This window comes from Rhineura floridana, chromosome 7 (genome assembly GCF_030035675.1).
Source record: "Rhineura floridana isolate rRhiFlo1 chromosome 7, rRhiFlo1.hap2, whole genome shotgun sequence".
NCBI lineage: Eukaryota > Metazoa > Chordata > Lepidosauria > Squamata > Rhineuridae > Rhineura > Rhineura floridana.
Window position 1 is genome coordinate 77659513 of NC_084486.1, and position 27137 is coordinate 77686649.

General features: G+C 41.8%; 1 protein-coding gene across 1 annotated transcript in view; it reads left to right on the forward strand.

Annotated features, from left to right (window-relative positions):
• Positions 1–5385: 5385 nt before the first annotated feature.
• LOC133388430 (uncharacterized) overlaps positions 5386–27137 on the forward strand; it is a 39764-nt gene continuing 18012 nt past the window's right edge. The window contains exon 1 of the mRNA XM_061634389.1: positions 5386–5430. The gene's annotated coding sequence lies outside the window, so the exon portion shown is untranslated. The remainder of the gene's footprint in view (positions 5431–27137) is intronic.

The following is a 27137-nucleotide window of genomic DNA, read 5'->3' on the forward strand; positions in this document are numbered from 1 at the left end:
CCATTTGGTTCTCTTTGCATGCCTGAGGGAAGATAGAGGGTCCTCCAGCTGGCTAGGCTGTCTATCTTACCTGATGCTCCTCTACGTGTCTTCCTTCCATTGTAAACTGATACTCTCAGGGAGCTGACCTCACCTCCAAACTCATCCAGCCAAGGGAGAGAAGACATTTTGTCTTTGTTCCTCTCTTCTAGCATGGGGTGAATGACCAAGCCTGGCCATTGTGCCTCCAACTTAGTTAGAACCAGTCATGCCTTTCCTATCAACTATGTATTTATATAAATAGAACAGCTTTTCTTATTTTACAAAGTCGGAAATCTCAGTGATTTGAATGCAGGTTAAAAGTCTGCTCCTTTCAGGTAAATCACACAGCACACGTAGTTTTACTCTGCTTAGTTAAATTCTCTGTAGAATTTAATACTAGTGCTACCCAGGAGGACATAATTACCTCTGTAGTTTTACATCTGAGATGCTCATTTACATTTCTGCTTCCTCTGTGACAGGATCAGATCACCCATCTGCCCAGTTTATCATCCTCTGAGCCTTTTCTGCAGCATTACAACCTCCTCCACTTCCTTCTGCATTCTGTTTGTGCATTTGCTTATTCCTGATTTGTGAGTCACTGAACATTTGTTTCCCTTATTGAATTTCATATTGTTCAGTTTCGCTAGTTTATAAACTTTATCATGTTAATACAATTGCATATGATTTTGAAATAATTCATTGGGATTTATTTGTACAGATTTCAATTGGATAATGTGAATTTCTCAAGACTTTGTAGTTCTGCTTATCAATTTTAAAATAAAACCTGCTAATACTATTACCACAATACTGTTAGCGTAATCGAATCTCTGTTTAAATCACTGGCTTTCATGGAACTTGGATTTTGGTTAAACAATTGTTGGGAGAGTTGTGCTTTTATGGTAAAGCCTTTTTACCCACTGAAGAGTGCATGTGTACATAACTGCCCAGCTATTCCTTTTCTTCTTCTTCTTCTCTTAATGGTAGTTGCCTGCTCATGCTTGTCTGCCACCACATAGGAACATGTCTTATACCAGGCAGGCTGTTTGTCCATCTAGCCAAGTATTGTCTATTCTGAGCGGCAACAGATCTCCAGGGTCTCAGGTAGAGATTACCTTCTACTCTTAACTGGAGGTTCTGAGAACTGAACCTGGATCTTTCTGCATGCAAAGCATGGGCTCCACCACGGAACTATGACCGCTCTTGCTGTCAGGGAAGCTGAGGGGGAAAGACCACAGCAGCCAGGAGAGACAATCTTTTGAGACTGTGATCAAACTGGTGGGGCTGTACAACTGTCTCATCTGAATCCCAAGGTGAGGTGGACATATTTGGAGTGTAGTGCCCCTCCTCTGAGCTCTTCTGAGATATTCAGAGATGACAGGAGTTTTTTAAAAACACACCACAATCTAAGCCAGGCCTCCCATCCCCAAAATGAAAGGGAAAAATATATATAAACAACACTATATAAGGGAAACACCAGGGTGGGGAGAGAGGCAGAGGGAGCTTTCTTATTGAGAGGTCTATCTTTCAGTCCAGGGCTAGAATCTCACCCAACACTCTCAAATCACAGTTCTTGGTGGGAGGGAGGCTGATTTATAAAACCTTTTTCTCAGTGCTTTTTTTCTCATTCTTTGGCTAGTTCTCTGAATATTATGCTGAGTTTATTGGTGGCATTTTGATTTAGCTTGTCTCTTACACATCCTTAACTCAGCCTTTCTATCTGTTTGTTTTGTATCAATTATTTTCCTTCCTTTCCAACCCATCCCAGTCCTGTTTGTGCAACGAGACTTCCCCCTCACCTTCCCCACTAGCATGCCTTATGAGCTCCCAAAATCTGCTCCAGGAACTCCTAGAACAGATTTAGGGGACGTGTGGGGTGAGGAAAGGGGTAGAACATTGTCCTTGTGCTGATGGAACAAGAGACTTAGAGCTAAGATGAATTCCGCCCTTAGTCTTCTTCCATTACAATAGTTAGGCAGTGCCACCTCCTTCTGTCTTTCTCTTTTCCTCCCCACTCCCCATTTTGGCACATTGTTTTACTAGTTATGGACATTAAAACTGGGGGAAAAACTCTGCATCTACCTGTCTGAAATTTGGCAGAGTTAATCCCTCTTGGGGAGAGGGGGGCTACTATGCTGGCAAGTTTCATGCACTATGTGGGAGGAAACCCCCCAAAAGTTATGGTCATTTTGGTTTCCTAATGCAAGTTAATGGAAAGACCAAAGCATCAGTGATGATAATGATATCACCTTCCACACACATCTCAAGGTGATGAACAAAATGCAATAAACAGGTAAAATACACTTTAAAAAAATACAGAAAATAGCAGCAGGTAAAAAAAAAGAACAATAACAAGTAGACACTAGTAACAGGCTTCGTTTCTGCAATAATTGGATTTACCATTGGATTAATTATTATTTCTGATATAGTCTATCTTTGAGGAGAGAATTTTGAAATAGCAACTCTCTGGGTCTGGTTTCCTATTCATTGTTCTTTGTTTCCCCAATTCTTTTTTTTAATTTGTTTTGAAATCATTGATAATGTGAGTGATACCTACTTTTGACCTACTTTCTTTGTGAGCTCTTCATATGTGTATTCCCTTTCAGTGATTGAAGTGTTGACTGTAACTGACAGAAAGCAGAGCAAGGGGGAATGAGGTGTTGATTATAAGCAGCAGGGGGGAAGACACTGACTTGATTATCTGCCTTAATCTGCTCTGCAATGCACTTGAAAAGGAATGTAACAGGCAATAAATACAGAGTTCAGAATAAAGATTGATACCAGTGGAGACTTGTGAATAAATAGCAGTTATAATATCAATAATTCTCTGCAAAAAAAAAAATCAGAGGAGATCGGAAAAAGGAAAAGTTATTGGAGACATCAGCCACACTGAAAGCCTTTCTCTGAGTTAATGTCGAGTGGGATTCTGAGATCTTTGGAACTTGGAGAAGCTCTCCCACAGAGACCTACTGGGTATATAAGGGTTAAGGAGGCCTCTCTGTTTTCTGAATATTGCTTTGGATTTAGGGTCTGAAGCAAGGAGCCTACAAAGTGATCTGAAGTGAATAGTGCTGAAATGGACCCCAAAGTGAAATGGGGGCAGCTTACACACTCCTACAAACTAGCAGCAGGGTTGGCATTTGGAGCTCCCTAGTGGAGTCAATCCCTGATTCGGGCAATGCAGCTTGAATCTAGCACTGAATTTAGTGTCGATGTAGAAGGTAAGATGTAAATCAGGAGTGGGTAACCTGTAGCCTTCCAAATGTTACTGGACATTACAACACCCATCATGACTGACCAATGGCCATACTGGCTGGAACTGATAGGAACTGGAGACCAGTAACATCATTCCTGATGGGTGATGGTTAAAAATAAATCACTCACCTGTTTTGGCTTAAAAGAAAAGATGGTAACCTGGAAATCTGTTTGTTAGGTGTATGCTTGCTGGGAAGTTGTAAAAAAGAAGGAAGTAGGTTAAAAATGAGCAAAACCTGTCCAGCTCTAAAGGCTATTGTCATGTAATTTGTACGGAAGGAACATTTTCCTTTGTCTCATCCTGCAAGGCTGAATAGTGGGCCACAGTTATGTCAGGGATGTGATTGTTGCTGTGGTGAAATTATATAGATTAACAGGTCACACAGCAAGCATTAGTCATCTGATATGACACTGAGCAAATAATCATGCTGGGTATTTTTAGACCATTGTTGATTGAGCGTAAACAACAGGAATTTGCAAGTGAAACGTAGCACGCAACTGGGTGGAACAAAAGTGACCCACTCCCAAAGCCTTCAAAACCCAGCCCTAAATGACAAAGTTAAAAATATTTAAACCACATAACAAACATTCATCTGCAAAGGCACACCTGTTACAAGCAAGGGGAATGCAGGAGATATGATCTCCACCTAACTTTGTCTTCACATTGTATAATCACCTAGTAAAGAATTCTGGTAGGCCACCACCAGATAAGATGAGCCTCCTACCATACCCTAGTCTGCACAGCTGCATGGGAAGGTTCTGGGCCCTGTTGCCCAGGATTCCTCCCTTCAGCCCAGATCTAGGAAACAATAAACTAAAAGAAGAAGTTTGGATTTACTTCCCCAAAGTCCAGAGGACACACAGAATGAAACAAAACCTTGCGCATCAGCCTTACTCCACAAGGGATAGCTTTAACAGCCATGCGGTCTTACCTGTGAGGGAAATTCTGGGGAGAAATTGTAGAAAACTGTCTTTTAAAACTAATGTAGTCAAATATAGTCATAATATAAAGAATTTTATTATAAGAGAAAAAAAAAGGAAAGCACCAATCTCTCTCCCATATACCCAAGCTTGCAAATAAAATCAATGAAGGGAGTATAATTTAGCTAGTTACATACTGTGAGTAGAGTCTTGGGTTTCAGAGCATATACAGAGTCCCCTACAAATTAGATGTTCTGAGAAAGAGCATCTTTGGACTCCTGATTAGAAGTTTCCATTAGAAGAGTAAGGACAAATCCTCACATGTTTATGGGAATCTGAGACCAATAAAACTGGGTGATGGTTTTCACATGCATACTGCAACACATAGCAGAGCACTATGGGGAAGTGGCTCCTACCTGGCTGCAGGTGTATGCCAAAGAGCCCTTACTCATAGGTTAATGTATGTAGCCTTCGTAAGGCTTCAGTTATGGGGAAAGAGGGGGTCCTTATGATCTTATGAAATCCAAATGGTTCACCTCCTTAATCCCCCCCGTGTTATCCAAATCATGCCCCTTCTGATGGCCTTTTAATTTAGAACAGGAACTAGAAGGTAAAGCATGAATAAGGCCCCCTCTGACCCCACTGTAATTCAGTTGCTGAGGACCCAGGTGTAAAACATGCTATACATTCTTGGTGATAGGCTGGCCAGCCAGCAGAAGGGCAAAATAACCTACCACCAGTGATCACCCATTTGAACCAGCAGAGATTAGCATTGATTCTCTAAATTTGTACAGCATTGTTGTGACTTAATGAGAGTAGCCTCAGACTGCATACAAGTACTCTGCAGAGAGAGTCTGCAAACCTGGTCTGTTTCTGCTTTTTTTAAAATCATGATTTTAGAACTATAATTTTAGTTATCTCCCATTATGCATTTATGAAACATTTCCGTATCAGATGAGTATGCCTACAACTTGATTGAAAGTGTCTATTTAAAAACATTTGTGCATGTCTAGACAGATAAAGCAGAAGGAGGGGGCACATATGCTATTTCAAATTTCTTTTTTAAAAATGCTTTACCTTAAGAAGTAATGGCTTTTAATCTTGTGTATATTTTACAGGCATCTACAAAAGGCAGGTTTATGTGAGTTATCTGAAAGAAATGTGATTATCACTCAAGAGGAGCAAGCTGGGAACTTGTCATTGGAAAGGAATCTGGTAGTATCTCCTCAGCAAAAGGTAAATAAAGAAAGAGAATAAATTCTTAGACTAATTAACTAAACATGAGAGTTGCTTAGGAAACCATCTTTTGGTCAGTGCTTTCTTTTTTACTCCAAGCAATAATCTTTAAGGAGATATTCCACATGACTTACCTCACCTCTACACTTTGCGTGTACAGTGTTCAATGATGCTTCTATTATGTGTCTGTGTGGGAGGGAAACAGCTCAGTTTCACAAAATGCAGGCTTTTCAGAGCCTATTTTGGATGCCTTTTTTCTTTCTTTAGTTGATTCATTTTTAACTCTCTGTGCATCACAGGTGAACGCCAGAGATTTACCAACACCTGGTGAGGAGATTAGAATTGAGAAAAAACAGTGAAAAGTACCAAAATTGACCATGTTTCGCATTTGAGATTCTTATTTATATCAAACAGATTTACAGGCTTTAATAACAATATTTAGCATTTATATAGTGTTTTGAATGTTCAAAGCACTTCACATACATTGCATCAATATGTCAATAATCTGACCGCAACCATGAAAGGTTGGACACTGATATTATATTGCAGCTGAGGGGTGGCAGCTTTCACTAGGTCACCATAGTAAATTCATGGCAAGATGATACTTGAACCAGGGGCTTTCTGCTTCATAGGAAGCTTGGGCTTCCTCATCTATATGTAGGCTGTTATCTGTTTTAGATTTCACAGAGAGACTGATTACACTATCAATTTCCATATGAAGGAAATGAAAAGAAACAAGTAAGGTATCTTTCTATCTACGGCAGTCCTAAACTTATTGTCTGTATGTGCTTCTGATTATAATCCCTACCCTGCCTTTCTGTATATCGTATATTCAAGACATCTTACAATAAAAACAAAATAACAACACAAGAAGGTCTCCTGGATTAGACTAAAGGCCCATCTAGTGGCCATTACAGTGGCTAACGAGATGCCTGTAGGAAGTCCACAAGTATGGTTCCAGACTATTGTCATTGTCCATTTGTTTTGCTTCTCCCTCTGGGTCCAATCTGCATAATCCCCCAGGCAGAGAGAAGACATGTTACTGTGATTTCTCCTTGCTTCTTTCACTGCTCACTCGATTGAAAGGGCAAGTGAACAGGTAGCAATAGGGAGGAGGAGGAGCAGGAGCAGGAGAGCTAAGAGACTCCAGGGATTAGCAGTGGGCCCCTACTGGAGTGTGGGTCTCAGCAGAGGCCTGACAATACCAATCCCTGATACCTATATGAAATTCACAAATGACTAATCATCCACTGGGGAAAGCTACTTCAGTTATCCTAGTGATTACAAAAGATCACAGCCCTTAGACTGGGGGAAACGTGATATTTTTGGAGCAATGAAAGATCTATGGATCCCGTCCCCAGGTAATAACAAGAAATCAGACATGCTACAGTATCAGTTCAAATAAATATGCAAACACTAATTTGGGTAGCATCAACTGCATTCTTGATATATTGCTTCTCCACACATTTATTAATTGCTGAGCTGCTTACCACTTTTGAATCTGGGAGTTGTGCTTCAAGCTGTGCTGTTTTCACCCTTCTGTGCAGGGGCTTAATTGGTTGCTATAAACTTTATTTAGCTGCTTTTAAGTAATTATTCTTAGATAAAATAATCAACTTGCTAGGTCATCGGCTTGCCAAGAGTACACTGACTTTGTTTAAACACTGGTTACTGCCATACTTTAACAGACAGTTTGCTGTCTCAGGCAAAGAACAAGGTGGGACCTTCTGTGCATTCCATATATAGTCACTAACTAGATTGGGGCTGTATTCAGACGGGTGTGTGTGTTATTGCATTATTTTTCTTTATTGTAAAGCTAGCGCTTCTCTCCCAATGTCTACTGCTCCTTTCATACTGCAGTACCTGTTGCATTATGGAATTGTGGTTTCAAAAAACAATATATTGCCATATTGTGCTAAATTTCATTCACACCAGTGGGTGTGGTGTGATGCAACAACAGATGTCATTGGATGTGTTGCCTCCCCCTTTAAGAGCATGCTTGTTTTTGCATGCCAGAATACCACCCCAAATTTGATTACTTGAGCGGTGATAGCATGATCCCAAGAAAACTGTGGGGAAAATAAAAAGCCAACCCCCCATGATTTTCTGGATTAACAGGGTTGCAAACAGATTTTTTTCTGGAAGCAATTAACATGGAAATGAGCACTAAAGTTCCACTTGATTCCACTAGATTTCAAGAATTTTTTTTTTATGTTGTGTGAAAGATAACATAAAATGCAAAAATTAACAGGTAAGGAAACTTTGGGAGAATGGAATAAAGTGCTGTCTTGAATGCAGCCTGGATTTGAATCTTACTTCAACACCGGCAATGGGACAGCATCTTTCACTGCTGCTGAGGGCAGTAGGCTAGTCTAGAGGTTATATGACCGGCCTGTCGCACACATAGCTGTGATCTCCAATAGAGGAAATGGCCAAAGGGTTCTGGGGGAACAGCTAGGGAGGCTGCTGCTGCTGCCCCCAGCATGTGCTGTCTGGGGTGATTGCCTCATTCTGCCTAATGGTAGAGCTGGCTTTGCTTTGAAGCAGTTTAGCATTTGATAGGGGGTGTTCTAGTTAAAGAGAATGAGCAAATATGCACTACAATTACCAGTGGCGACTAGTGCCCACTAGACCTGGTAGGGCTGCTAGGGAGTGTGGCCAACAAGGTCATGGGAGAGTGGCCAAGTTTTGGTTTTCTCCCCATCCTTTCCCTTGCAAACATACTGTGGCTACTTAAGCATTCCAGTTTTGTATATAGCACCTAACTAGGGAACAAGAGAGGAGGGCCTTCTTAGTGGTGGCCCCCAAATTATGGAATGATTAGGTTGACAAGGTGCGCCTGGCACCAACATTGTTATCTTTTCGGCACCAGGTCAAGACTTTCCTCTTCTCCCAGACATTTTACCATGTGTATTTAAATTGCTTTCTAAAAACTGTGTTTTTAAATTTGTATATTTGTTTTTAATGTTTTTAATTGTAAACCATCCAGAGAGCTTCGGCTATGGGGCGGTATACAAATGCAATAAATAAATAAATAAATAAGCTGTAGTGCCCCCTTTAGGATGCACACCTTAACGTGGTGAGGGGGTTTGAGAGTGTTGAAGAAGCTGAGAGCAATGCAGTCAGGAGTCTAGACCAAGAGGCTAGACTCCTAGCAGGGGCACCCATGGCGGAATGGTCAAAGCTGAGACACCAGACTAAGATGCATCCAAATACAGAGGAAGGCAATGGTAAACCACCTCTGAATACCTCTTACCACGAAAACCCTATGAACAGAGTATCCAAAATGCAACACGAGATAGTGCTGGAAGATGAGGCCCCCAGGTCAGAAGGCACTCACCGAGCTACTGGGTAAGAACAAGGGACAAGTACGAGTAGCACTGTGACTAATGAAGCAGCTGGGTCAAAGCCGAAAGGAAGCCCAGAGGCTGAGGCACACAGATGCAAAAGGAGAGTCCGGAGTTGTGCGACTCACACAATAGGAACATGGAATGTGAGAAGCATGAACCAGGGAAAGATAGAAATTGTCAAGCAAGAAATGGAGCGTATCAACATTACAATAAGAACATAAGAACATAAGAACATAAGAAGAGCCTGCTGGATCAGGCCAGTGGCCCATCTAGTCCAGCATCCTGTTCTCACAGTGGCCTACCAGGTGCCTGGGGGAAGCCCGCAAGCAGGACCTGAGTGCAAGAACACTCTCCCCTCCTGAGGCTTCCGGCAACTGGTTTTCAGAAGCATGCTGCCTCTGACTAGGGTGGCAGAGCACAGCCATCATGGCTAGTAGCCATTGATAGCCCTGTCCTCCATGAATTTGTCTAATCTTCTTTTAAAGCCGTCCAAGCTGGTGGCCATTACTGCATCTTGTGGGAGCAAATTCCATAGTTTAACTATGCGCTGAGTAAAGAAGTACTACCTTTTGTCTGTCCTGAATCTTCCAACATTCAGCTTCTTTGAATGTCCACGAGTTCTAGTATTATGAGAGAGGGAGAAGAACTTTTCTCTATCCACTTTCTCAATGCCATGCATAATTTTATACACTTCTATCATGTCTCCTCTGACCCGCCTTTTCTCTAAACTAAAAAGCCCCAAATGCTGCAACCTTTCCTCGTAAGGGAGTCGCTCCATCCCCTTGATCATTCTGGTTGCCCTCTTCTGAACCTTTTCCAACTCTATAATATCCTTTCTGAGATGAGGCGACCAGAACTGTACACAGTATTCCAAATGCGGCCGCACCATAGATTTATACAATGGCATTATGATATCGGCTGTTTTATTTTCAATACCTTTCCTAATTATTGCTAGCATGGAATTTGCCTTTTTCACAGCTGCCGCACACTGGGTCGACATTTTCATCGTGCTGTCCACCACAACCCCGAGGTCTCTCTCCTGGTCGGTCACCGCCAGTTCAGACCCCATGAGCGTATATGTGAAATTCAGATTTTTTGCTCCAATATGCATAATTTTACACTTGCTTATATTGAATTGCATTTGCCATTTTTCCGCCCATTCACTCAGTTTGGAGATATCTTTTTGGAGCTCTTCGCAATCCCTTTTTGTTTTAACAACCCTGAACAATTTAGTGTCGTCAGCAAACTTGGCCACTTCACTGCTCACTCCTAATTCTAGGTCATTAATGAACAAGTTGAAAAGTACAGGTCCCAATACCGATCCTTGAGGGACTCCACTTTCTACAGCCCTCCATTGGGAGAACTGTCCGTTTATTCCTGCTCTCTGCTTTCTGCTTCTTAACCAATTCCTTATCCACAAGAGGACCTCTCCTCTTATTCCATGACTGCTAAGCTTCCTCAGAAGCCTTTGGTGAGGTACCTTGTCAAACGCTTTTTGAAAGTCTAAGTACACTATGTCCACTGGATCACCTCTATCTATATGCTTGTTGACACTCTCAAAGAATTCTAATAGGTTACTGAGACAGGACTTTCCCTTGCAGAAGCCATGCTGGCTCTGCTTCAGCAAGGCTTGTTCTTCTATGTGCTTAGTTAATCTAGCTTTAATCATACTTTCTACCAGTTTTCCAGGGACAGAAGTTAAGCTAACTGGCCTGTAATTTCCGGGATCCCCTCTGGATCCCTTTTTGAAGATTGGCGTTACATTTGCCACTTTCCAGTCCTCAGGCACGGAGGAGGACCCGAGGGACAAGTTACATATTTTAGTTAGCAGATCAGCAATTTCACCTTTGAGTTCTTTGAGAACTCTCGGGTGGATGCCATCTGGGCCCGGTGATTTGTCAGTTTTTATATTCTCCATTAAGCTTAGAACTTCCTCTCTCGTTACCACTATTTGTCTTAGTTCCTCAGAATCCCTTCCTGCAAATGTTAGTTCAGGTTCAGGGATCTGCCCTATATCTTCCACTGTGAAGACAGATGCAAAGAATTCATTTAGCTTCTCTGCAATCTCCTTATTGTTCTTTAGTACACCTTTGACTCCCTTATCATCCAAGGGTCCAATTGTCTCCCTAGATGGTCTCCTGCTTTGAATGTATTTATAGAATTTTTTGTTGTTGGTTTTTATGTTCTTAGCAATGTGCTCCTCAAATTCTTTTTTAGCATCCCTTATTGTCTTCTTGCATTTCTTTTGCCAGAGTTTGTGTTCTTTTTTATTTTCTTCATTCGGACAAGACTTCCATTTTCTGAAGGAAGACTTTTTGCCTCTAAAAGCTTCCTTGACTTTGCTCGTTAACCATGCTGGCATCTTCTTGGCCCTGGCGGTACCTTTTCTGATCTGCGGTATGCACTCCAGTTGAGCTTCTAATATAGTGTTTTTAAACAACTTAGCGTGAGTGAATTAAAATGGACTGGAGTGGGACATGTTCAATCAGGCAACTACAAAATATTTTATGCAGGAAATGAGAAATCAAGAAGAAGCGGAGTTGCTTTAATAGTGAGAAGTGATGTAGCAAAAGCAATTAAGAGCTATAACGCAAGGTCTGAGCAAGTTATATCAATGAGACTAAATGGGAAACCTATTAACATAACCATCATCCAAGTCTACACTCCAACATCAAATGCAGAAGAAGAAGAATTGGAGAGATTTTACACAGAAGTACAGGAGGAAATTGATCACCCACCAAAACAAAATATGATGATAATCATGGGGGACTGGAATGCATAAGCAGGGAACAGAGAAGACCTAGGAATTGTGGGGAAATGGGGCTTAGTTGACAGAAATGAAGCAGGAGAAAGACTTATTGAATTCTGTGAAGCCAATGATTTGTTTCTTGCAAACACATTTTTTGAGCAACCAAAAAGATGACTGTACATGTGGACATCACCAGATGGTCAATATAGGAATCAAATTGATTATATAATTGGAAACAGAAGATGGAGAAGTTCCATACTTTCTGCAAAAACAAGACCAGGAGCAGACTGCAGTACAGATCATGAACTGATTGTATCGAAAATCAGAGTAAAGCTGAAGAACAACAACAAAGCACTCATAATGCCAAAATACCATTTAAATAACATCCCAGAAGCATATAAAGATCAAATAAGGAACAGGTTTGAGGCTTTAAACTTAGTTGACAGAGAACCAGAAGAATTATGGACTGAAGTCAGGGACATTATCAGGGAAGAATGCAAAAAGACAATACCTCTTGTTCAAAAGAGAGAAAGACCCCAATGGATGACTGAAGAAACTCTTGAAATGGTTAAAGAGAAAAAGAAAGCAAAAGCAAAAGGAGATAGAAATACGGTCAGAACCCTAAATGCAACTATACTACAACTAGTACGTAGAGACAAAGAAAACTATTACAATAGTTATTGTATAGAAATAGAAAAGGACAACAAAATGGGAAGAACAAGAGCCCTATTCCAAAAGATTAGAGAAATGAAAGGGAAATTTAAACCACAAGTAGGGATGTTGAATAATCAACAGGGGAACACACTGACTGACCGAGATGAAATAAAAGGAAGATGGAAGCAATACACTGAAGAACTCTATAAAAGAGATGACAGGATGACAGATTCATTCACGGAGGAACCATATGATGAAGAACCAGAAATTTTAGAATGTGAGGTAAAAGCTGCTCTTAAAATTCTTGGAAGAAACAAATCACCAGGAATAGAGAATATCAAATCACCAGGAATATCAATAGAGTTGCTACAAGCTACTGAGACTGAATCAGTCCAAATTTTGAGAAAAATTTGTCAAGAAATATGGAAAACTAAACAATGGCTCACAGACTGGAAGCGTTCAATATATATCCCACTTCGAAAGAAAGGGGATCCCAGAGAATGCAGTAATTACTGAACTATTGTCTTAATATCCCATGCAAGTAAAGTAATGCTCAAGATTCTACAACAAAGGCTTTTACCATATATGGAATGAGAAATGCCAGACATCCAAGCTGAATTTAGAAAGGGAAGAGGCACAAGAGATCATATTGCAAACATACATTGGATAATGGAACGGACCAAAGAATTTCAGAAGGAAATCACCCTGTGCTTCATAGATTACAGCAAAGCCTTTGACTGTGTAGATCATGAAAAACTATGGAATTAAAAGAAATGGGGGTGCCACAGCATCTGATTGTCCTGATGCGCAACCTATACTCTGGACAAGAGGCTACTGTAAGGACAGAATATGGAGAAACCGATTGGTTCCCCATCGAAAAGGGTGTGAGACAGGGTGTATTTTATCACCCTATTTGTTTAATCTGTACGCAGAACATATCACACGGAAAGCCGGGTTGGACCAAGATGGAGGTATGAAAACTGGAGGGAGAAATATCAATAATTTAAGATATGCAGATGATACCATACTCTTAGCAGAAACCAGTAATGATTTGAAATGAATGCTGATGAAAATTAAAGAGGAAAGCACAAAAGCGGGACTACAGCTGAACATCAAAAAGACTAAAGGAATGACAACAGAAGATTTATGTAATTTTAAAGTTGACAACGAGGACATTGAACTTGTCAAGGACTATCAATACCTTGGCACAGTCATTAACCAAAATGGAGACAATAGTCAAGAAATCAGAAGAAGGCTAGGACTGGGTAGGGCAGCTGTGAGAGAACTAGAAAAGGTCCTCAAATGCAAAGATGTATCACTGAACACCAAAGTCAGGATCATTCAAGCCATGGTATTCCCAATCTCTATGTATGGATGTAAAAGTTGGACAGTGAAAAAGGCGGTTAAGAGAAAAATCAACTCATTTGAAATGTGGTGCTGGAGGAGAGCTTTGCGTATACCATGGACTGCAAAAAAGACAAATACTTGGGTGTTAGAACAAATTAAACCAGAACTGTCACTAGAAGCTAAAATGATGAAATGGAGGTTATCATACTTTGGACACATAATGAGAAGACATGATTCACTAGAAAAGACAATCTCCTCTCTCTTTCCAACCCCCTACAATAAATAGGGCCCAGTCTGGCCTATGAAGAAACCAAACCTGCTTTTAGAGTAGTTTACCACCACTCCTCTCGCTGATATGTCTAGATATATCTGAGCATGCTCAGAACCAATGTGTGATTCTGATATAGACTAAGCCTACCAAGTGGGATGCTCTTGAAGCAGTCTAAATTCCACCCCAACTCCTCCCTAATTTGCTATACTGGCTGTGTTAGATGGGGCTTTTAACAACAGATGGAGTGAGAAGCCTTCTAAGAGGGCTGACAAGCCCTCAGACCAAGGGGAGGGACCTCTTTGCCATAGCTACTCTTTTGGATTAGGATTGGCTGAGTGGTGCTGAGAGCTGATTGGCCAGAGAACAGTAGATTGATATAAATGTTTGCAGAAGTATAAAATGTTTGTGGAACAAAAGAGTATGGCTTTGAAAATTTGGAGGTAGGGGAATTTAAAAATTGCTTGACATTCTCATTGGGAGGGCTGTGCCCCAGTTGTCCCAATGGACCAGCCTCCACTGACAGTCCCCACAGTCCAGCAACCAACTCCTTGCGCAGGACGTGCAACATACACAGAAGCTCCTTCCCATAGAACTCACTTCACAGAAAGGCATAAATCTATGACTGGATCAGATGTAATGCTAAAATGTGATTCACCCCTTCCAGAGCTGTCACAAGGTAAATGAACTTGTCATGTCATCTGAACCTGACAAATTGTGGTTAATCTTAACTGTGGTTTGTTGGGGTAAAAGCCAGTTACAAATTGTAGGTTAAGAAACTAGTTTATTTCAATAAAATATAGTTAAATTTAATCATAGTTTAGAGTTTCGACGTAACACTGAATTGTAGTTAATATAAAATGGATATGGTAGCTTCCAGTCTCCCTGTAGCCATGTTAGAGGGTGGAGAGGGGGAAAGGGAGTGTAGCTGTGATCTGAAGGCTCACTTCAGCTGATATTTCAGTTCATACTAAACCATAGTTGAGCATTATGTGCAATACAGACAAATGTGTGGATTTATTTTTACTGTGTTAATCTGTTTCCTACACTGAATTAAATTAAGTTAAATCCTTCTACATGTATGTATTGGGACAAATACATAAATGAGTGGAGGATGTTCTATAAAATGATATTATGTATTGATCCATCTATCAGTTGATAGGTAATGTGTACCTTGACTTCACTTTCTTAATCTGCATTGAATTCACTGTTCTTGAGTAGTACCCTTGTGTTTGTTATTTCTAATGTAGACTGTTCACAATGAACCATTTTGGTGCTGTTTAGACCAGATCTGATCAAATACGTTGCTTTTTGGTATGCTTATTGTGGGAAAGTCATTTTGAAAAAAAAAGGTTGTCCTTTTAGTATTACAAGGAAATATCATCTGCTTGATTACTCAGAAATGGTTAGGTTTCAAGCCACACAAAGGAAGCTTTTGAGTTCAGTAGGACATTTGCAAGAAGTATTCTTTAGCTTCCACCCGCACTCCACTTCCTCCTTTTCATTGCCCCGCCCACCTCACCACTTCCATATCAGCACTATATTTACTTGAAGATCATAATCTCACATTCTATTTCAGCATATGAGTCAGGCAAAGGACTTAATCTACTTTGGGTCTTGCTCTCTAGAATGAACATGGTGAGCGTATTTATGTATGAATTAAGTCCTCCTAATATTACTTCTGTAGCTGGTATAGCACAGTGGGGAGGAGAGCCTGGCTGGGAGTCCAGAGTCTGTGAGTTCAAATCCCCGCTCATATCTCCTGGGTGTCAAGGGCCAGCTAAAGATCACCCACACAGTGAGTGGCTCAGGGGTTACGTGCCCTGCCACCTGTGCAGCAGTGGGCAAGCTGCATAGTCCCAAGGAGCCCAGTTGCCCCCCAGCTGGCAGTTGCAGACAAGGCAGGGGCTGGCTTGTGCAGCTGTGGCAAGCTGTGCAGGCCCTAGCCAGATGGGGAGGACTAGGCTCAGAGGAAGGCAATGGAAAAACCCCTCTGAATACTGCTTACCAGGAAAACCCTATTCATAGGGTAGCCATAAGACGGGATCGACTTGAAGGCAGTCCGTTAAATATTACTTCTTTTAGGAAACTAGGATCCTATTCCTCAATGAGCTTCTTCACAACGAGCTATCCCTGGGCAGATCCACGCCATATATTTGAACACACATCCAATGCACATTTAAAGCACGTGACTTTCCCCAAAGAATTCTGGGAACTGTGGTTTTCTCTTTGCAGAGCTACAAATTCCCAGCATCCTTAATAAACCGACAGCTTTCCTAGCTCCATTCACATAACCTACCTTCCAGCTGAGACAGTTGAGAACAAACTCAGATGCCTTTCTAGTAACAGCACTGATAAACATGGAGGGGCAAGACTAAATTAAGCACAGCAGCAATAATGTTGTTATGAGCATGGGGGTTGGGATGGATGATTCCTGTGGGTCTCCTTTCCAGCCTCTGATTTGGAATCCTGTGCCTTGGAATGGGGAACTCTCTGCTGGTCAAATCAGTCTTTTGTTAACCAAATAGATTGGCCAGGTAAGATAATGGGCCTATCAGTTAACTAGCAACAGTGGATGGGCCAGGGAGACCCTTTTGTCATTTAAACTCTGCAGGAGAGCCTCCCTCCCACTCCTGGCAGCCAGCAGAAGTTGTGCTTGTAGTTTTTAGTGGTGTCTAGAGAATTGCTGGGAACTGGAAGGCAGAGAGAGACTGACTCTGTGCACCATGGCATTTGGGGGGCCTCCTGCAACCCAGATGGAAAAGCTGGGTATTGGACTGCTGATGCATTGAACCCCTCCATCCTTGAGCTCAGGTTGGAATGTGTGTAAATGAATAAATCATATTTCATAAAGACACCACAGTCTCTGCTGACCTTCTTCCCCAAAGGAAACCAAACCCTGGATGAGTGCAGGGACCCCCGAAATCTCACAATTCGGAGATTGGGAGAGGCACGCAACAATATCATACTATCTCATTCATCAAAAGTTAGGCTGTTATTCCTGAGTCATAGGCCATGATAATGAATCTATCTGGCCTTATAATTCACTGGCTGGGTAATACTACAGTTACTCCTCTCCCATACCTTTAAATGATAATGCTTAATACTTTCTTTGAGATCAACCATGATTAGAAAGTGTTCTATAGCCTGAATATTGTCAGGGAAGTACATCATATGCATGCACAGTGCAATGTGGAATCTGAAATGTGGTACCAAATTTCTCTTTGTTAAACCTCTGCTTTAATTTCAAAACATTCTTGTTCTCATGACCATAGTCAGACATGTCTGAGCAATTTCCGTTAGATGTTTAAAAAGCAAAACAGAGCCATAAACAATGGTCAGGATTGTGTCCCACTTCCCGAACTTTCTGTAGCCACCAGTCTTTTCTTCTCTTCTTCTGGAATGGATTTTACACATGCAAAAGTGTGCTCTCTGGATAATAATATTACTGACAAGAAACATGTATTTATGTCCTGCCTTCTGTAGTTGCACCCAGAATTGGCATACAAAAGCAAAGACAATATTATTATTAATAACAACAAAAACAACAACTTTATTATTAAAGTACAATAATTTCAGTTAAAGGCAGCAATTCAACTCCATATATATCATAAAATAGCTTGGAAACTGAGGCACCAACATGGCCAGTCAATCAGGATGTCTCTCCTTGCTGCTACAGCTCATCCAGCACATGTCTGATGCAGCCATGCCAAACACATGAGTGACGTTGCCACCTTTGATAACAGAAATCATGTGTATGAGGTATAGAGAAACCAAATACAGCCCTCCTTGTCTGCTGCCTCCACCTTTGGTCTTGACATAGGTCACAGTGTTGGGCATCTGGTTGGCATCTGGATGCCCAACACTGTGGGTGCCCCTACCTCCCCAGTCATCTGCTCCTGTCAGTGGTACATGCCTTGGTCTCCTCTCGCTTAGACTACTGTAATGCGCTCTACATGGAGCTACCCTTGAAAACGGTCCAGAAATTGCAACTGGTACAGAATGTGGCGGCGCACCTGAGCAAAGGCAGCCGCCGGCGGGATCACATAACTCCAGTATTAAAAGAACTACACTGGCTATCAGTGGCTTGCCGGGCTCAATTCAAGGTGTTGGTTTTGACCTTTAAATCCCTATACGATCTTGGCCCAGTCTATCTGAAGGAGCACCTCCAGCATCATCAGTTATGCCGCCTAACCAGATCAGCCTCAGAAAGCCTTCTCTCTGTCCCATCAGTGAAAACAGCCAGACTGGTGAGGACTAGAGAGAGGGCTTTTTCAATTGTGGCCCCCACCCTGTGGAACTCCCTCCCTAATGATCTCCACCTTGCTTTCCGCTGGGCCGTGAAGACCTGGCTCCTCAGGCAGGCCTTTGGGGAGGATTAGATTTTATTATTATTATTGGTGTAGATTTTAATGTTTACTGGATTGCTATGTTATTAGATGTGTAGATAGATTTTATTATTATTATTGGCTCAGATTCTAATGTTTATTGCACTGATATGCTAATTTGTACGTCGCCCAGAGTGGCTGGAGAACCAGCCAGATGGGCAACTAAGAAATTTAATAAATAAATAAATAAATAAATAAATAAATAAATAAATGCACAAACATCCTTCATGGAAGAAGCGTGTGTGCCAAGAACTATGGATTTGGGCCAAGAGTGGGTCAGTGCCAACTCACAGATTTTTAAATAAAATACAAATAAAAAGCTATAACTGCTCCTAATTATGCCCACCTAGTTGTGCACATATTTAAAGGGGCACTGCTTGGGGCTCTCAGTCTTATCAAAAGGGACCAGCTGGCTCTGAGGTGATTACCTGTATTTTTTTTTGGCAGGGGGAGGGGACTGATAGAACAAAACTTAATCCATTTGATGCCATCAGAGTTGGAAAGACTTCTTTATTTCCAAGTCTTTCCCCGCCCTCTGTTCCTTTTCTCACTCTGTTTCTCCCTTGACTTTTAACATCCCCCCACAGTTTTCTGAATGGGTGCATTACACACAATCCACCTGTTGTGTGATTACTTTGAGGTGCTACAGAGAAGTTGTCCATGTTCAGTTCTTCTTGTTGACTGGGAAGCATATTGATGTCTGGGCTGCTCTGCAGCAGAAGTTGGCATTTTTCCTTTCCTGTACATCATAACTTATAGCATCCTGAAGGAAGAGGGAAGCTGGATGATACCCTGATCCATGGGGCAAAATATCATTTCTCCACAGGTACATGGGGGCCCACAGGAATGTTTCTGGTAGAGGGGCAAAGTAAATACTCAAAAGAAATAAAGAAGCAAACACAGCATCGGCGAACAACAGGTCTACCATTTCTAGTAGATCAGGTGACTGAGCAGGTCAAGTGTGAGACCTGGGTAGACCTGATCTGTGAGAAACTTGTATCCCAGGTCTGCTCTGCTGTTGTTCCTCAATAGGTAGACTTGCTGTTTGTCCACAGGTGGACCTGGCATCCAGACATCTTTCCACCCAGTGCTGAAGCCCTCTAGTTATTCCCTGACTGCTTTCACTCTTTCCAGCCCATGTACTGCTGCTGCCATTAACTTCACAGCGTTCCCCTATGAATATCAACACACCAGAACAACAACACTAGATTACACTTCAGGGTTGTCATACATTGCTCTAACTTCCCCTCCTGCTAGCAAAATGGGTATAAACAAGTGCAACACTTGGTTTCTTTGCAAGGCTGGTGTAGCCCACACTCTCTTAGCCATAGTCCCACCCCCTGTAATACGGGTAGAACAATGATGGACTTTATCTGCATTTTTTAAATGTTTACAAACTCAAACATAAAGATCAGGGTTTTTTAAAATATGAAATAAGACCTCAGTTAGAAAGATCATGAACTCCTGTCTTCAATGATGCCTTTTGGTTTTGAGTTTGCACTGCTCCCCAATCACACCTATGCTAAAGTTCTGGATACCTGAATTGTTTTCTATGGGGCAACAATCACTTCTCTATCAGGGAAGACCAGCATAAAAGGCTGTAAAATATACTATCAAGTGCCTTCTGTAGAGTCCAGAAAATGGATGTTTCACTGTAGCTTTCCCTTTCTCTAATTGGCTAGATCTGCTTTCCTAAATGTCAATCCTTACTATGATTTCATTCACTGGCTAAAACAAGGAAAGCTGGGAGCAGATTATTTTCTTACAAATGAAATGAAGAGAATAGTGCCTGCACGTTTTGCCTCAAATCTTGAGTTCTACAAATGCTAGGAAGTTACTTTTTTAAAATGTGAAAGCGGAGAATCTGGGCATTATGTTTCATCAGGGGGTGGGCAAGTACCCCACCTGCAGATGCCCATGCATAGGCAACATATTTTCCAGTTCCTTCAGTCATGTTCCCTAAAGATACAGATATATGGAAGTTTTGAAAGGGGTGAGATGTGTTAATTCTGTGGTGCAGTTCTGTTCTGCAGTCCTAAAGGTGGGGAAGAGAGGTGGTGGGAAGACAGCTGGTGCATATATGCTACCAAGACTTTTTAAAAGGTGCTAAACATATCTCCAAATAGGCAAAATGGACCCGTGTTTATTAGGGTCTGTATCTGATAAATAAAGATCCTTGGATCACAGTGAATATAGCTTAAAGAATATGGTGTTATTCTAAAGGCAGGCGTAGGTGGCAACTTCCCATGCTTCAGATTAGGTATTGTAGCACACAACAGAGATTGTAGGAAATGATGTGGGAAAGAGAGAATATCTGTTCTCCTTACCCATGTTATTGGCAGAGAAACAGGTGTAGCAACATAAGAAGGGTCCTACTGAAGCAGACTGAAGGCTCATCTAATCTGGAAACACACAAGGCGGACGTGAGCACACAGCCCTCTCCTGCTGTTCCCCAGTGACTAGTAGTCAGAAGAAGCATGCTGTATCTGATCTTGAAGACAGTATATACCCATCATGTCTCGTAATTTTTGATAGCCTTTTCCTCTATGAATTTGTTTAACCCCCTTCTGAAGATGCTTGACCCTTGTTGAGCTGTTTTTTGAGGGGAGGGGGCTTGCCCCTTAGGTTTTTTAAATGATATTTTTTGTTCTTTTCCAACCCTGATGCCTCCTTCTTGACTCTTAGTACCCCATTTGCTTACAATCCTCTTGGCATCCACTACCTGAGTTTGCTGTTGGGAGGACCCTGTACCATACTTTAGTGTCCAAACTGAGACAAGGAGTAAAGCATTTTAGTAAAGTGTAATTCTACAATCTGTTGACTCAGAAGCTGCTGCTTCATCACAATGACACTCTTAGGTGTCATATAATTGTGCATTATATTTAACATGTATTCCCCTCTTAGTAAATTGCTAGCAGATTCTTGGAACACTTGACAAAATGTATCACAAGCTAATTAATGGTGGCTATATTAACAAGTGTTAATGTGTCATTTTTAATCTAAGAGCCTGTGTTCCCTGGTATAATGATTATCCTAATGACTCCTTATTATGCTACCCAGGATATATTTTAAACCTTCTTTCATAGCAAGCAGCAACATTTACACATTCATAGCTAGGTTTACATTTCCTTGGAAGATTTACATTTCCTTGGAGGAAAATGTAGAGGGTATCTTTTTTGTTTTATTTCTGGAAACATGTTCACAACCTGATCAGTAATCTAGAAGTTTTTCTGGTAAATACAAATCATTGATATAGGCCTATGCTTTTGACATTTGGTACAATTATTATTCTTTAGCACAAATAATGTGCATGGCTCTTTACAAAATATGAGGCATTCCTGCCTTGAAGGGCTTGTAGTCTCAAATTTGATAGCTCACTATTCTATCCCCTGTCCTCTGTGGAGCAAGAAAATAGTACATTGGAGTGTGTGGGGTGTATGCCTATAGGAAACTTATTGTTTATGGGCATGATCCAGCCATGTTAAAGCAATAAACATGTGCTTACCTTTCTCTTGAAATCAGTGTGACTTAAAAGTGCTAAATTTTGGCTGTATTGTTTTGATTTGCTGTGTTATGACCTATGGTTTCAACATTAAAGTTACTTATTTACTTTTGGCTGGATTGTACCTTAAACCAATATATGCCCATTGAATCTTCTGGATTTAATTTAGCTGCCAAAAGAACATCTTCAACTGTCTGGAATAGCTCCAAATATTGTTGATGCATGTCTGCAATGAAAGGTTATTTCCTTGCACAATATGAATAACATATGAGGTATAACTGAAACATAGCACTTTAGGTATGTGCAAATTCATATTTTCCCAACATTCAAATAACAATATGATGCTCTAGGTTTTTGGAAATGTATCCCCCCTACCCCCAGTGACTGCTTCTATTGCATTTGTAAGTGCTGTTTGCACTGTGGCTGTGCAAAGGGTATGGAAATACCCACTTGTATCTGTACCATTTTGAAAATACTTATAATAATAATAAATTTTATTTTTCAGCTGCCTATCTGTCCGGGTTAGGGACACTTTAGGCGACGAACAACAAGAATAAAAACAATACATATAGATCAACATAATCAAATTTTAAACTAAAAAACCATTCATTAATTCAGAACATAAATTAATCTGTCCCAATCTTGTAGGCCTGCCTGAACAGCCAGGTCTTCAAGGCTCGGCGATAGCTGGACAGGGAGGGAGCATGTCTGAGATCGAAAGGGAGAGAGTTCCAGAGGGTGGGGGCCACAACAGAGAATGCCCTCTCTCTGGTCCGTACCAGCCTAGCTGTTCTCACCAGTGGGACCGAGAGAAGGTCTTGCGAGGCTGATCTCGTCAGGCGGCACAATCGGTGATTCTGGAGGCGTTGCTTCAGATATACTGGGCCGAAACCGTATAGGGTTTTAAAGGTCAACACCAACACCTTGAATTGGGCCCGGTAGACAACTGGTAGCCAGTGAAGATCTAATAACACTGGGGTGATATGATCCCAGCGACGGCTATGTGTAATCAAGCGTGCCGCCGTGTTCTGTACCAGCTGTAATTTCCGGACCGTTTTCAAGGGTAACCCCACGTAGAGCGCATTGCAGTAGTCTAAGCGAGAGGAGACCAGGGCATGTATCACCTGAGGGAGCAGGTGAACAGGAAGATAGGGACGCAGTCTCCGTATCAGATGTAATTGATACCAAGCTGCCTGGCTCACTGCTGTAATCTGAGCCTCCATGGACAGCTGGGAGTCAAGTATGACCCCAAGACTGCGGACCTGGTCCTTCAGGGGTAAACTTACCCCATCAAGCATCAGGTCAGTAATTCCTAACTTCCTTTTATCTCCCACAAGTAATACCTCAGTCTTGTTGGGGTTCAGCTTCAGCCTATTCTCTCCCATCCATCCACTTACGGATTCTAGGCACTTGGACATGGTATTCACAGCCAACTCTGGTGAGGACTTAAAGGAGAGATAGAGCTGATTGTCATCTGCGTACTGATGGCACTGCAACCCAAAACTCCTGATGATTGCTCCCAGCGGTTTCACATAGATGTTGAATAGCATGGGAGAGAGGATAGAACCCTGTGGCACTCCACAATGAAGAGGCCAAGGGTCTGAAACCTCATCTCCCAATGCCATCCGTTGCTGCCTATCCGAGAGATAGGAACGGAACCACTGCAAGACAGTGCCTCCTATTCCTAATCCCTCTAGGCGGTTTAAAAGGATACCGTGGTCAACGGTATTGAAAGCCGCTGAGAGGTCCAGGAGGACAAGGAAGGTGTATTCACCCCTATCCAATGCCCTCCGCATATCATCTACCAGAGCGACCAAGGCTGTTTCCGTACCATGACCAGTCCTAAAACCCGATTGGTATGGATCTAAATAATCCGTTTCCTCCAAGTGTGTCTGTAATTGCGCAGCCACCACCCTCTCAATCACCTTGCCCAAGAATGGTAAATTAGAGACTGGGCGAAAGTTGTTTAACTCTTGGGGATCCAAGGACGGTTTTTTTAAGATGGGCTTTATTACCGCTTCCTTGAGGGCTGATGGCATTGCACTCTCTTGCAAGGATACATTCACCACCGCCTTGATCTCTTCGCCCAGTCTCTCTTTACAGCTCATGATGAGCCATGATGGGGCAAGGATCAACCAGACAGGTGGTCGGCTTCACAGTACAGAGCACCTTGTCCACTTCCTCAGAGAGAAGAGGCTGAAACCGATCCCAACAGACTGGAATGCAACTGGCCGACTCTGGCCCACTTCCTGTCTCCACGGCGAGCGGAAGCGTGCTCTTCAGATGTTCAATTTTATCGGCAAAGTGTTTAGCAAAAGTATCACAGGAGATTTTAGAATGTTCCATGGGTTCCTGAGCAACTGGACCGACCAGGCTTCGGACCACTTGGAACAATCTCCTGGGACAACACTCTGCCGACGCAATAGAGGCAGCAAAGAAATTTTTCTTTGCTGCCTTTGTTGCCACCTGGTAGGCAGCTATTGCTGCTCTAACCCGTGTCCGATGGTCTTCAGTGCAAGATTTCCGCCATAAGTTTTTCTTTTGTTCTTGTTTCTCAGAGACTGAGCACATCTTGCTGTTCCACTTCTGAAGTAGCATGCATCTAGCCTTTTGAAATAGCAATTAAAACCTGGTGAGCACCCACAAGGCTACTCATCCCTTTGCAGCACTGACCTACCATTTTGTGAGGATTTCCCCTTTAATATATATCCTCATGGAAGAGGCCATGGATATAGAGAACATCTTGGATTGGGAGGAGGATTTGTCTTTGAAGCGAGCCTTTAGCATCCCTGTCTTGTTCCTGCACCAGAGGAACATGCGATTCCAGTTCCTTTCTGACCTGAAGAGGTTCCATTGCCTTCCTCAGACTACAGTTCAGAAGCCATAATAAAACCCTGGCCTCCCCCATGCCACTGGAGGCAACAGCTCCTAAAATAGGTTGGGTCCCTTTAAGAGTAGAGGATCTGCTCATCAAGTGTAGGGCTAGCTGCTCAGTGGAAGTGGCAGTCAGATTCAAGGCTTGATGGAGCAGTTTAAGCCACCTGTGTCTGACTTCCAGCCTAGGTTCCACTCAGAGCTATCCAGGGTGCTACCCACTTTGCTTGCCTTTTGGAGCTCAACCTCTGCCTTGCCTTGCAGGAATGTGACCCCCTGCTTGACTATCTTGCTTCCTGGATTCTGACCTGGGACTAGTGGTACATGACACAGTTTTCTTGGACTCTGCAAATACCACATGCCCCCACTTGGGCTAGAATTCCCCCCTCCAGGTAGGACTACTGCCTGGGACAGAACAATACATCACCTGCTTTTTTACTGGGGAAAAGTGGAGATCCCATAGTGGGAAGCTAACATGGACAAGGCTACACTTGAGCTATATGTAATGCTTACAAGTTTTGGTGGTGCTATTTTTTTATTTTTTTTTTGCCACCTGGAAGGACCTGAAGGGTGGCAGATAGTTTTAGGTGTAGAAGATGACATGCCTTTCTACCTTGAGAAGGCTGGGTATTACAAGTGCCAGCCCTTATGTGGTAGAAATGTGTGACATTGTAGAAATGTCAATAACCCCATTAGTTGACTTCACTACTGCTTTCTTGTTAACCGCTTAGAGCAGCCTTTCCCAACCAGTGTGCCTCCAGATGTTGTTGGACCACAACTCCCATCAGCGTCAGCCAGCATTGCCAATGGCTGAGGCTGATGGGAGTTGTGGTCCAACAACATCTGGAGGCACACTGGTTGGGAAAGGCTGGCTTAGAGATTTTATTTCAATCACACGATATATCAATTTAATAAATAAATAAATAATACACATTTATAGAACACAGTTGCTAACGTGTCCAGGTTGCCATTTACAATAAACTTTCTGTCTTAAAAGCTGTGGCTTTAGTCTGTTTGCATTTATGTATACACACATCTAAGAGAGGGTCATGTTTTTTAAAAAACTCAGAAAAAGAAAACTTTTCCCATTTGTCCTAAATTTTTAGTAAGTGCAGAAGAAACTTACTCATTGCAAAAGACGAGAGTGCTTTGTCATCAAATAAGTCACTTGTCCATAACAATGGTTTACCATTTCCCAGAGACAGATGTGTTTGCCAGGAAGTGGGAGGGTGGCTTGGCTATTACTGGGTGAATGAGCATGTAATAATATGCTGGACGACGTGTATGTATCACACAAGCTTTCATAATGGATGATGATACAAATTTTTTGCTAGGCATTAAAATCCCATTAGCTGATGAATCATTTCTAGCTTTTGCAAAAATGTAGCTTTTCACACAAATGAACCTTCCTCACCATACAAAAAGGAACCAAAGATTCCTTCATTTTGAATAATTCCTATTCAGAATGCTAATCCTATTATCTGCATTTTATGTTATCATAAAATGTAAATGTACTGCCTTCAAGTCAATTCCATCTTATGGCGACCCTATGGTTTCATGGTAAGTGGTATTCAGAGGGGATTTACCATTGCCTCCCTCTGAGGCTGAGAGGCAGTGACTGGTCCAAGGTCACCCAGTGAGCTTCATGGCTGTGTAGGTATTCGAACCCTTGTCTCCCAGGTCATAGTCCAACACATTAAACACTACACCACACTGGTATCATAGTGATTCCCAATTCCAAAGAAAAAGGATCTCAGGGAATGCAGTAATTAAACTATTGCCATAATATCCCATGCAAATAAAGTAACACTCAAAATTCTACAACAAAGGCTCTTACCATATATGGAGCGAGAAGTGCCAGATGTCCAAGCTGGATTTAGAAAGGGAAGAGGTACCAGAGACCATATCGCATACATATGTTGGATAATGGAATGTACCAAGGAAATCACCCTGTGCTTTATAGATTACAGTAAAGCCTTTGACTATGTAGATCATGAAAAACGATGGAATGCTTTAAAAGAAATGGTACCACGGCATCTGATGCACAACCTATTCACTAATAGGCAAAAAATCTTGCAGTTTAAGAACATAGCTATAGCCCACAGATATTTGTATCAAACTTTAAAAAGCAGGGAAATTGGGCAGCTATAGTGAATGCATCAGGGGAGCAGGAGACCTGACCTCCTCTCTGAGATATTGTACTGCCCTACAAATTGGTCAAAATGCAAACACAATTTCGTTTGGTCTTTCACAGTCCAATCCACTTGCTGTGTAGCTTGCAAGAATTTGGTAACATGTGCCTCTGAGCATATGGTGAGTGGTGGCAATACCTACAATCAACCCAAATAATAGAAAGAAGACATGTGCTGTGCTGATCTTGTTTTAGCAGGGAGGAAGCAACGTTATTAAAGACAGTTGATATAGTTCAGATGGTCACTTTAAATATGTCTGATTTACTTTGCAATTTTAGTGAAGTTTCCTATAGGAAATCATTTTCTTTTGTTTCTATTTCTGTGAGTATGTGAAGTACAGCAACACTGCAAAATTTACACTAAAAAAGACTCCAAACATAATT